At 47.2% G+C, this 13,521-nt stretch overlaps 1 protein-coding gene across 6 annotated transcripts in view; it reads left to right on the top strand.

The window, feature by feature from the left end:
• SMIM17 (small integral membrane protein 17) overlaps positions 1-13,521 on the top strand; it is a 66,743-nt gene that overhangs the window by 27,908 nt on the left and 25,314 nt on the right. The gene's annotated exons all lie outside the window — the stretch shown is intronic.

Consider the following 13,521-nt stretch of genomic DNA (forward strand, 5'->3'; position numbering starts at 1 on the left):
GAAGGAGAAGACCTTCTAAGGCCCTTTGGAGAGATGAAATGGCTCATTTAACTCTCACAAGATCCTTGAGGTAGGGATTCATGTACATATCGTACAGATAAGGAATCTGAGGTTCAGTGAGGCAAGGCGAGCTTCCTGAGGGCACACAGCATGGAAGTGGAGGGGCCAGGGTGTGAGCTGGGGTCCACCTGGACTCTGAGGTCCGTGCTCCTTGCCTACACTGGACTACTTCTAGAGATGGACATACTGAATTTCCCAGGGCTTGACTCCTGGCCTTGGTTTCCTGGACTCCCCAGTGTGTGAAGCAGAGATGGGATCGAGGCCGCACCACCACCATCCCCCTTCTCCGATCCAGAGAACCGCCCGGGCCTCCTCGGAGGTCCCTCCTATTTCTTTTCCCTGCAACCCAAGCTGATGTGGAGGGCATTGAGACTCCTCTCGGGGGGATGTTGTGGTACCAGGTGGGTTTCACATCCCTGGTCTCCTGCCTCCCGGGCAAGTTCCCCACTCAGGGCTCCACGTTTCCCCAAGAGGAACCCCGAGGGGGCTGGAATAGCGGCCACATTGATGGAGTCACTTGTCCACCTCTGAGGGGGTGCTCTCATCACCCCCACTCTACAGATGAGGAAACAGGCTCGCAGAGGTTCAGCCAGATGCCCAAGTTCACACAGCTCCTGGATTAAAACCCAGTCTGACTCCAGAAGCTGGACTGCAGTCCACGGCACCATTCCACCCCCCAGTTCCTCAGTTGGGTACTTACTGAAGCCAAATTATATTTACCCTCCTGAAAATGTGGATTCGGCGGGAATCAAGCAGGTCAGGAACCTACTTTTTAACAAGTCTCCTATCCCATACATCTGTCCAAGGCACTATTTGGGGTTATGTGCTGGCCTTTGGGTTCACCCTCACGGGGCCCTGTGTCTCTGTGTCCCCGGGCCTGACCCAAGCCTGGCCTTGAGGTTGTGGGTGCTGGGTGGGGTCTGAATGACCCCTTTACTCACTCAGAGTAAATGCCAGACTCCTCACAAACCCCTGTGTGATGCAGCCTCTCCCACCTCCCGTCCTGCTCCCCTCCTCACTCTGCTCCAGCCACCCTGTGCTTTTGTCCAGTCCCACCGCTGACCCAGCCAACTCCCACCAAAGGGGCCTCTCCCGTCCTGGCCCGGCACCCACACTGAGCTTCCTCAGGTCCGTGATGCTCAGTTTCACGTGTTGGCCTGGCTGGGCTCCAGTGCCCAGCAGTCCCATCACACAGTGAGTCCTGGTGGTGCTGAGAAGACACTTTATAGACGTGGATGCCGCCCACGTCAGCTGACTTTAAGTAAACGATTCATTATCTGTAATGTGGGTGGGCCTCATCTAATCAGTTGAAGGTCTTAAGAGCAAAACCAGTTTCTTGGAGAGGAAGAAACTCTGCCTCAGGGTTACAGTGCCAACTCTGGCCTGAGTTTCTAGCCTACCAGCCTGCCTTATGGATTTGGGACTTGCCAGCTCCCACAGTAGCATGAGCCAGTTATTTAAATTAAATCTATTTATATATAAAAGTATACATATGCCATATGTATAATAAGAAATATGAGGTATATAAAAGGATATGTATAAGATATACAGGTAGGGCATGGTGGCCCACACCTGTAATCCCAGCACTTTGGGAGGCCAAGGTGGGATGATTATTTGAGACCAGGAGTTTGAGGCCAGCCTGGGCAACATAGCAAGACCTCATCTCTACAAAAACATTAGAAAAATTAACCAGGTGTGGTGGCGTGTGCCTATAGTCCCAGCTACTCAGGAGACGGAGGTGGGAGGACTGCCTGAGTCCAGGAATTAGAGGTCGCAGTGAGGTGTGATCGTGCCATTGGACTCCAGCCTGGGTGACAAGGGAAGACTCTCTCTCTCTCTCAAAAAAAAAAAAAAAAAAAGGTCAGGCAAGGTGGCTCACGCCTGTAATCCCAGCACTTTGGGAGGCCGAGACAGGCCTGAGGTCAGGAGTTTGAGACCAGCCTAGCCAACATGGTGAAACCCCGTCTCTACTAAAAATACAAAATTAGCCGGGCGTGGTGGCATGTGTCTGTACTCTCAGCTACTTGGGAAACTGAGGCAGGAGAATCACTTGAACCCGGGAGACGGAGGTGAGCCAAGATCATGCCACTGCACTCCAACCTAGCCGACAGAGTGAGACTCTGTCTAAAAAAAAAAAGCTATATAGGATATATAATGATATAATAAATATATATGTAATAGCATATATATGATATATCTATATGGGATATATATGATCTAAATAAGGCAATCTATATGATAGGACATATGTAAATATATTAAGTTGTATCACTAATGCGTCTCTGCAGAACCCTAACTGATAGGGAGGCCCTCCCTGATGACCCTTCTTCCCCTGCTTCGTATTCCCCGTCGCGCGCACTGCAGCCTGTATCGATACCTGTTTTCTTTCTTTGCCATCCGTCTCCACACGGCATTCAGGTAGAGATGTGGATGTTACTGGTCCTGCCCACTGTTGTTTCCCCCAAACTTGCTACAGCACAGACACATAGTGGGTGCTCAGTAAATGTGTGTCGAATGAAAGAGTTAATGGTAGGTGCTCAATAAATGCTTCCTGGCTGAATCATGAATAAGCAAGTGAGTTTTCTGAGGCAGCAGCCCATTCCACTCTGGGCCTAATGTAGTCCCTGGAGACCTGGATCTGACTTGGATCCCTCAGCCTTTTGTCCACAGCCCCTGTCTGATTTAAAATGTGGGTTTTATTCTTATTCCAGGGAGGTGAGGCCCATAGGTCAGGAGATACCAGGGAGTGAAAAGACAGTTGCTACAGTTCCTGGGAGGAGAGGGCGGTGCCAGGCCCCACAGGGAAGCCCAGGGCAGATCAGGAGGCAGAGGGGCTGGGGGAAGACGGGGGCAGGAGCTTCTCTGTGGCTTCCCTAGCAAGGAGCGGGATTGGCTTTTCTGAGTAATTTAGCGGTTCTGGGGCACAGGGGCTGCCCTGGCTGTCTGGTTCTCAGCGCTGGGTGTTGAGGACAGGTGCACAGAGCTCCTGAGTGTGGGAGCCCAGTGGGGGAGTTGCTGGGTGTGGGCTCTGGATTGGGTGATTTGCTTGTGAAAGGTACGCTGTCAGCAGGGCTGTTTGCTGTCTCTAGGAATCACCCAGATCTGGGAGGGACAGTCCCTCCAAGGTCGGCAAACCTCCAAAATATCAAAGCATCTAAAAATAAAAGGCAGGGTTCATACACCTTTGCCCCAGCCAGAGATAATCCCCTGCATTCGGCCTTAGCCTGGGCAGCTGGAGAAGGCTCCTGACCCAGGCCTTGACTGAGGGGCAGCCTCTGAAGACCCAGGCTGCAGAGGGAAGGCTCTTCTGCTCCTCCCCGCCTGGAATCCCAATCAGAACCGGGGAACCCAGTGCGCCTGCCCCAGAGCATGACGAAGGGGCCTCCTGGTGGACACCCCTGGCAGCTGCAGATTCCTGGCCTGAGAATGGTCCAACTGAGAGGCTGGGCCTCAGCTCACAGCCTCAGATATGGGGGAGAGAAGGAAGCTCTTCCTTCAGAATCCTAGTGCGGTGGCAGTTTCCCAATTACATGAGATGAACTAGGGATCCTCTCCGAGATCACAGACTATTCTATGACCCCTGACAGGCCAGGTGTAGGGCCATGAACATGAGTTATTTGAGTCAAGCAGGTGCACTATCCAACACACACCTTACGGCCCTAATAATATTTTATTATAAATACTATTATTTATTAATAGAAAGTTTATATTGTAATATAGTCTTAAATATGTATATATAAGAGCTACATACATTAACAGGGTTTACATTATTAATATAGGGTAATACTATTCTCTCTTTCGATTGAGGAAACAGCCTCAGAACAGTAATAATTTATTCGAGATCATGGGGCTGAAAAGCCAGACTTTTATGTGCAATGTTTCTGATTTCTAAATGGCAACAAATTTACATATTTATTAAGAAACTCTGTTTTGGGGTCAGGCATGGTGATGTGTGCCTGTCCTCCCAGCCATTCTGGAGGCCAAGGTGGGGGGATTACTTGAGACCAGAAGTTGGAGGCTGCAGTGTGCCATGATTGTACCACTGCACTCCAGTCAGGGTAGGAGAGTGAGAGGCTGTCTCAAAACAAACAAACAAAAAAGATACGCGATTTGGGCCTGGACTGGACAGGCCACACAAAATACCCCTGGGGAAGAAGGAGATTTGACTCCTGGCTTGCAGCCTGTGTAGGACCACCAAGTGATCAGGTGGGGTCTGGGGTCAGGGAATCCGGGGACCAGCTGCTAGTTCCACCACTTATGAGCTGGTGCTCGCTGAGCTCACTTGGTACCTGGGGATGGTCCTAGCATCTTATGCACAGGGGTGAAGCTCTGGGTGAGGTCGCAGACCTCGTGCTGGTTGGCATGGATTGGATGCATCAACAAGCCACAGAGACCAGGAGACATCCCATGCTGGAAAGTATTCCTCATGCATCAGTCTGATTCTGCTGCTGTCCCTCAGCAGGAGGATCTACTCCATGGGGTGACTCAGGGATCCAAGCTCCCTCCACCATCTTGAGCCCATAATTTCTCAAGTAGACATCTGGGCAGCAGACCGGGGAGGGCCAAGCCATTTCTGGACACCTCTCTACACCTCCATTTCTAGCTCTCCTCTCCTTCCACTGGTGAGCAGTGTTCCTTGCACTCTCCTGCACGTGAAGGGTCATGGGAAGTGCAGTCTCTGGTAGGTGGTCAGCCAATTCCCAGGACCAACTCCACACCCTGGAAGAAAGGTGCAATGGTCTGAATTTGTGTGTCTCCCCAAAATTTACATGTTGAAACCCTAACCCCCAAGGTGATGGTGTTAGGAGATAGGGCCTTTGGGAGGTGATGAGGTCATGAGGGTGGGGCCTCATGAATAGGATTGGTGCCCTTATGAAAGGGACCCCAGAGAGCTCCCTCACTCCTTCCTCCATGTGTGGGCACAGCAAGAGGGCTCCATCTATGAACTGGGAATGGGCCTTCACCACACACTGAATCTGCTGGCACCTTAACCTCGGCCTTCCCAGGCTCCAGAACCGTAAGCAATGAATGTCTGTTGTGTATAAGCCACTCAATCTGTGATATTGTTACAGAAGCCCAAAAAGAAAACATAGAATTTGAGGAGAGGCTGGCCCTCCCTGCTACCCAAAGCCCAGGGTGGTACCAGCACATGTAGATATCAGGTACAGGAATAACAGGTTAAATTCCCAGCTGTTTGGGGTGGCAAATCTGAGCCATGACAGTAACAGAATAAATTGCCACCCCTGCCTGGTCCTGGCGATGCTCACCCCTTGCTGGGATGATTGCAGGAGGTCTCCCCGCCTCACCCTTGCTCCATCCTCCATGCCCTGAGCCTGTTTGCCACGCAGAAGCCCTTCATGTCCCTCCTCTGACCATAACCCTCCATGGCTAAGTTATATTCAAAGGCATACAGACTGTGTTGGAATAAATTATATCAGAAGACATACAGACTGTGCCTGTTTGAACCAGATAAAGTTCTAAGGGCTGGAGAAACAGCTGTGAAGAAGACTTACAAAACCCCTGCCTTTGTGGAGTTGATGTTCTTCTGGGAAGTGACAATTTTTTTAAAGCCGTGGAGAAAATATCTCAGAAAGAGGAGGGTACTATGCGGAGGGTCGGGGCAGGTTCCAGATTTAAGAAGGTGGAGGGGGAAGGCACCCTGAGGAGGAGACAGGAAAGCAGAAACTCAGAGGCAGGACAAGGTGGGTAGGGATATGGGGGAAAGTGTTTCAGGAAGAAGGAAGAGCCAGGGCAGAGGCCTGGGGTTTCGCCCACACCTGAGGCAGAGTGACAAGAGGACAGAGAGCAGACAGGGGCCGGATCATGTGGGGCGCTGGCCAGCAGGGTGAAGACTGCAGCTTGACTGGGTGAGGTGGGAGCTATGGAGGGTTATGGGCAGAGGAGGGACATGAAGGGCTTCTGTGTGGGGAACCGGCTGGGGGCAGGGAGAGTGGAGCAAGGGCGAAGTGGGGAGACCCCTGCAATTGTCCCAGCGAGGGGTGAGAGTGGCTGGGACCAGGCAGAGGTGGTGAGAAGGTAATGGATTCTGGGTAGGTTTTGAAGGTAAATCCGTGATACACTGAACTTTGGGGACTTGGGGGGAAGCGTGGGAGGGGGAGGCGAGGGATAAAAGACAACATATATGGTGCAGTGTGATGGGTGCACCAGAATCTCACAAATCACCACTAAAGAACTTACTCATGTAACCAAATACCACCTGTACCCCAGTAACTTATAGAAAAATAAAATAAAATAATAATAATAAAAAGAAAGTAAAGCCAATGGGATTTATGATCCAACATAGCATCCAACTCCACTGTTATCAATCTTAGGTCTCCAATAGGAGAGCACAGCTCTGAAGGGGTCTGGGCTGGTGAGCGTTGCAGGCTGAACTGTGCTCCCCACCAGATTGATAGGCTGATGTCCTAACCCCAGTACTTCCCAATACGGTGACTGTATTGGGAGATGGGACCTTTACCCAGGTGATCAAGGTCAAATGAGGTCACTAGGGCCGGCCCTAATCCAATCTGCTGGTGTAATTACAAGGAGATTAGGATTCAGACACGCACAGAAGGTCGACCGTCTACAAGCCAAGGAGGGAGGCCTCCGGGAAACCAACCTTGCCAACAGATGATGGTGTGTCCATTCAGAGGCTCAACCCCAAGATGCTTCCGTGCTCTCTTCCTCTCACGTTCCCGCTCAGCCATGTGCACTGGCTTGAGCTAGCTTGCTGGAGGATGACAGGCCCATGGGGGAAGTCATCCTGGTCAAAGTTATTCTAGGCCAGCCAGCACAACCCCCAACTCACAGTCCAAGCTGTGGACAGATATGGGAGCAAGTCCAGCCAAGATCAGCCAAAGACAGATGAGCAGAACTGTCTAACTGGTTCATAACTTCATGAACTATAGTAAATAATAGTTGTTTCTATTTTGAGCTTTTAAATGTTGCCATGGTTGGTTGTATAGCAATAGCTAACTGACGCACCTTCCCAGAGCAATGTCTTTGTTGGTACTCCCGTTGGTACTCCCACCACCAATGTATAAGAACACTTATCTCAGTTACTCCCTGACCCATCCTGAGGAATAACTGCAAACTTCTGATTTTTCAGATCTTCAAGGGTCTAGGGTGGGTGTGTAGAGGCTGTTCATTTTTCCCCAATATCTGGTCCCTCCTTCCATAGTGCTAGAACCCTTACATTTTAGCTGCATTTCCCAGTCTCCCTTGCAGCTAGGTGTGGCCATGTGACTAGCTTCCAACCAATAAAGTCTAAGTAGCAACATCATGTTGCCATTTCCAGGAGACGGACTACTGCATTCAGATGCTGGTTTTGCCACTTCTCTGTTGAGGAACTTTGGAAAAGTGACTTAGTTTCTCTGGTGCATCAGTTTCCTCATCTGCAGACTGGGGATAGCGATAGTATCTGCCTTATAGTGTTGTCAAGAAGAAGTGAAGTAACGCAATGATGCATTTAGAGCACTGCTTACAGCTGGATGTGGTGGCTAATGGCCAGATGTGGTGGCTAATGCCTGCAATCCCAGCACTTTGGAAGGCCAAGGTCAGGAGTTCGAGACCAGCCTGGGCAACATGGTGAAACCCCGTCTCTACTAAAAATACAAGAATTAGCTCGGTGTGGTGGTGCACACCTGTAGTCCCAGCTACTCGGGTGGCTGAGATGTGAGAATCACTTGAACCCAGGACATGAAGGTTGCAGTAAGCTGAGATCGTGCCACTGCACTCCAGCCTGAGCAATACAGTGAGACTCTGTCTCAAAACAAAAACAAACAAACAAACAAAAAAAAACAGAACAGTACTTACACATGGGAAGTTTTGTTATGTGTTGTTATCATTATCAGTATAATAATACTTTCATTTTATTTTTTGAGACTGGATCCTGCTCTGTCCTGAGGCTGGAGTGCAATGGCACGATCATGGTTCGCTACAGCCTCAACCTCAACCTCCTGGGCTCAAGTGATCCTCCCACCTCAGCCTCCTCAGTAGGTGGGACTACAGATGTGTGCCACCACATTTGGCTATTTTTCAAAAATTTTTTTTTGTAGAGGTGGGATCTCTCTATGTTTCCCAGGCTGGTCTCAAACTGCTGGGCTCGAGCAATGATCCAACCTCAGCCTCCCAAAGCATTGGGGTAACAGGTGCTAGCCACCACACCCAGCCAATAATACTTTTATTATCACCTCCTAAGGTTGATGTAAGGTTTAAGTATGACCAAGCTCCATGTCTGTTATCAGAACAAGTTTCCCTGATGCTTATTTGTCTACCAAGACCAGGGAGAAATATTAGGAATTATATCCATCCATCTACTCCTTCCTCCCCAGCACCACCCCATGAGGCTCAATAGGTTTTCCATTTCCTTCGTGACATGTACTCATTTGCCCAGTAAATCTTTTTCAAGGCATGAAAATTCATAAGGGGATCTTTTTGGGCGCAAGTTTCTTTTAAGAGATGCCTACAGGGATGTAAATGTTTATTTATAGCTGATCACCTGTTTTACAGAGAGATTGAGAGGTGGAAAGAAATGGAGGGAAGGAAGAGGTAGGTGTGAAGTTGGCATTTTTCATTGTTGATCCAATGTAGCACAGAGAGGTTGGTGTGAGCAGATGCATGTGGAAAGGAGGAGGAGAAATTTGGGTCAGGAAGGAGCCTGAGCTATTTTTTTCTCTCCCCCTTAGTGGTGGGTGAGTAGCTGTTTTAAGGAAAAAGAAAGTGAGAAAAGGAAGAGAGTGAATACCTAATATATAAATACTCAGAACTTCTGTGCCCTCTGATAAGTAGGAATCCCAAGAAATAAGAAACTTTGGGGGTGAGCAGGGAGTCATTCATTCAACAAACATCTGAGCACCTACTCTGTGCCAGGCACTGTTCCAGGGTCTGGGAACCCAGCAATAAACAAACCAAAGTCTTTTGCCATATGGAACCACCACTCCTAATTTCTGGGTATGAGCAGAGAATGGGATGAAATGGAGAGTGAAGGCGGAGGCCACCTCAACTTCGGTGGTCAGAGAGGGCCCCTCTAAGAAGGTAACATTTGAGCAGAGACCCACTTGGCAAAGAGACAGTTACATGGGTATCTAAGGAAGACATTCTCCTTTCATCCAAGTGTTCACTGATGCTTTCCTTAGAAGAATTGGCAACACCCAAGAGTCCATCTTTAGAAGACTGGCCAAATATATCAGGATTCAACTGGGTGAGAAATGAGTTGAATATTTGAATATGGTAGGAGTTCTGAATTACAGAATTAACTCAAAACAAACAAAGAACAATATGTGTCTTATTTGTGTTTTCTTTAAGTGAGGGAGCTTCAGGGGCTTTCAGTGAGCAGCTATTTACCGACTTTCACAGAAACATTTCAATAAATTAACAACCTATATAGAAGTAGTAGTGCTCTCTGCTAATTATCAGTTGTGTATATAAAGTGTAACAGTAGTAGTGCTCTCTGCTGATTATCAGTTGTATATATAAAATGTTTCAGTCAGCTTTTGCTGTGTAACAAACCACTCCAAAACTTAGTGACTTAAAATAACAAGCGTTATTAGCTTATGAATGTGGCCATTTGGGCTAAGTTAAATTGGATAGTTCTGGCCTGAGCAGGCCTCATGTGTTCAAATGTGGTCAGCTGTGGGCTGCCTGGTCCAGAATAACTTTGTCCAAGATAACTCCCCTCTCCTCCCTGGGCATCTCATCCTCCAGCAAGCCAGCTGAAGCCAGTGCACATGACTGAGCAGGGATTTGAGAGGACGAGACAGCATAGAATTATCTTGAGGTGTGTGTGTGTATGCATTGATCCTCAGCTTCACTTTTCTTATGCATAGAATGAACCTGGTTACTATTACCCATTCCATAATAACAATGCCAAATGCCTATCATCTGCATACTATGAGATATGCACTATTGTTATTGGATAGGTTGTGATAAGTAAATTATTATTATTTTTTTTGAGATGGAGTTTTGCTCTTGATGCCCAGGCTGGAGTGCAATGGTACAGTCTTGGCTCACTGCAACCTCTGTCTCCCAGGTTCAAGTGATTCTCCTGCCTCAGCCTCCCAAGTAGCTGGGATTACAGTAGCCCACCACCATGCTGGCTTTGTTTTTTGTATTTTTAGTAGAGACAGGGTTTTGCCATGTTGGCCAGGCTGCTCTTGAACTTCTGACCTTGGCTGATCCACCCACCTCGGCCTCCCAAAGTGTTGGGATTACAGGTGTGAGCCACCACGCCTGGCCAGTAAATCATATTTTATTGATGCAGAGTTGTTAGTTATTTACATTTTAATATCTCTCACATTGAAATGTGTCTTACAATTGTTCATATCTTTGGCTTTTCTTCTTCTTTCTTTACAAAGTTCTTAACTTCTTTGTTTTATAAGCAATATATTTGAAAGGAAAATCATCACATTCGTGACATATGACAGTCAGGAAGAAAAATTAGGTTGCATCCTGAGGTTGACCAAACATACCAGATTCACCCTGTTTAGTCCTGGTCCCCAAATAATAAAACATTGAGCACTTCCTGTAAGCCGGACTCCTTAGCAATATAGATAGATAGATAGATAGATAGATAGATAGATAGATAGATACATATATGTGTGTGTGTAATGTGTGTGTATATATATATATGTATCTCTAAGTTTTGCCATGCTGAGATTTGAAGAGACTTCACAAACTTTCTGGATGTGGTAATCATTTAATCATTTAATATTATTACTCCTTTTTTTTTTATCATGAAAGAACAAATGCAATTTTGGTAAACGTGGTAATCTTGTGATTTTTTTCTTTTAAATACCTTTTGTGTTTTTAACCTGTGAAGACTTTTTACACATATCTATGTGCCCACAGAAAATATCGACATTGTTTTTTGTGTTGGGTTTTCACGTAATTCATGTCAGACTACATCTGTAGTTTTGCAACTTGCTCCCCGCATCCTCCCATGAAATGATGTGTCTTGGAGACCTTTTCATATCCATCCACAACGATCTATTTTGTTCTGTAAAATGAGTGTAGTAACAACACCCAACCAACAGGATCTTGGTGAGGACACATTAAGCTCTCAATAAATGTTACTTGATGTGTAGCGATTCTGTCTTTGGAATCATTTTTCTAGCGAGACTGCAGAAAAGCCCTGTGGGCTGGAAGTGGCTAGGAGAACCTGTTTCTCTAAGCAGACTTGGCAGCTCACTGCCCTTGTATGATTTACCCTATACACCCCCAAGTAATTGTATCCTTCTAGGTTTTAAATAACAAGGTGAGTTTTCCCATTTCAATCATACTTCTTCCCCCTGCATCCCCATCTTAAATAAATGGAAAATTTTTTAGTAGTAGTGAAACAAGAAGGTCTTTGGGGACATACTGCTCTGGGTTTAATCCTGGATATGCCATTTCCAAGCTGACCTGCCCGAGGGGATCCAAGGCTCCCAAATGATCACCATTTGGAGACAGTCACATAAACGAGATACATCCACATAGTGTGATTAATTCCCTGCAGTTGTCAAAAAGCATGAAATAGATTCCTCTCCTTGTGGGATGGTCCCTACTGATAGGAATCCCTGCTTGGTGCCACAGAACCCTGCCTTATGGGCCACAGCAGATGTACTAGAGGATAGAACAACAGGTCACCGGCCCATGAAGTGGTCTTATGGCAGAGTCTTGCTCAGCAGGGGTCTACGATCTTGGATGTCTCAACCAGGCAGATCATAGACTGCATCCTGCCAACGGATGAGCACAGTTTGGGTCACTCGTTTTCCTTTTAATGAGTTATCAGCATTAAAACATTGAGATAGTTTACATTTACAAACACCGTCTTTCATTTATTCAGCTGTTTCAAAACATTCATAGGCCATCTGGTATGTGCCAAGACATGTTCCAGGTTCTGGAGGCTCAGAGGTAAATTAGAAACACACAGCCCCTACCATCATGGGTCTGTACCATTTTAGAAGCAAGGCAGACAGTAAGCAAAAAGAAATATTCATGACGTAATGAACTCCAGCTTATTTTGAGAAATTGAAATATCAAAACTCACTGGAGCAGCAACTTCATTAGAGGATATAATAGAAAGATAGTGAAGAGCCATATCACAGTGGTTCTCGGTAAACAAAGAGCTCAAAGTCAGAGCCCCAAAGTTTTCTGGCCCTTGAAGAGTTGTGAATATCATCCTGTTAGGCATAGAGGATATGCTTCAGGCATACTGGGTGTCACCTGCGATGTCCAGCACATAGTGAGTGCTTTATAAATGTCTGTCTCTTGAGTGAGTGTGGAAACTGTGCCTTTTCTAGTGACCAGATCATTGGGAAGAATACTTATTCATCCATTCAACAGTTCAAGAGAGGTTTGATTTTGTGAAGGACTCATTCTTGCAGAGGGTGTACAATTAAAAACCCACATAATTCAAGACTAACCCTGATAAAAAGATGATGGGTGTGTCTATTCACCAGCTAAAGCGACACTAAAATAACAGTCACAGTTTACAATGTATGTGATTGGTTGTATTTGGAAGCATGAGAAACTGTAACCATGCTGCATTTCTGTAAATCTACAATAACATCCCTCTTGTGACCCCAGCTTGCAATATAAAAAATAGGGCTTTGCCAATAACTCACATATACTTATATAGTCCTCTCCTCCCCACTCCACTGCTTCTCCCAACACAGAATAACCAACAGCCTGAATCCTGGGCATCTCTTTCTTTGAATTTCCTTTCTGTACTTTCCCCCTCTTCAGAGCTGTTTGGGAAACTTCATGTTAATAATTTCAATCAGGTTGTAGTCAGGCCATGCTGTCCTAAGAACCAAAGCTGTCACTTAAAAATGACTTTGCAGTTCTTGCCCTCATCTGCTTTCATCCCATGCTCTCCACAGCCCAGAGATCTTTGTTTCCAGGCAACAGCAGGGCTTTCCCCAGGCGGATGGGTTCTTTAAAGGAGGGAAAAAAATTTACTTCTGCTAGTCTGTGTACAGCGTCAGCACCACCGAACGCTAATGCTTGAATGATTTAGAACTGCGGACAGCTCATACCAGACAGATTCAGCACCACGGACAGCCCCCAAGGCAACTCGTGATGTGAATGGTTCAGCACCGCAGACAGCCCGAGCCGGGCAGGACAGCCCTGCTGAAAATGGTTCAGCACCACGGACAGCCCTGCTAATATCCATCAGAGCCCCGGATAGCTCAGGCCAGAATGGTTCAGCACCACGGGCAGCCTCCCAGCCTCGCAGGGTAGCGTGTGCCTGGACTATTCCAGCATCAGGGAGAGCCCTGCTGGACTGGTTCTGCAACATGGATAGGAACAAGTGTCATTTCGCCACCACCTGTGCTAGATGTAGGCGTTCTTCTGAGTTGATTCCTGAGCCCACACTGCAACCCTCACCCCTGGAGACTCTAATGGGGCTATTCGGGTAATCCAGGCTCTTCTGGAACAGACCTCAGAAACGCAGTCATCCAGCAGTTAACATGCCCA

The sequence above is a fragment of the Macaca fascicularis genome, chromosome 19, assembly GCF_037993035.2.
Source record: "Macaca fascicularis isolate 582-1 chromosome 19, T2T-MFA8v1.1".
Classification (NCBI taxonomy): domain Eukaryota; kingdom Metazoa; phylum Chordata; class Mammalia; order Primates; family Cercopithecidae; genus Macaca; species Macaca fascicularis.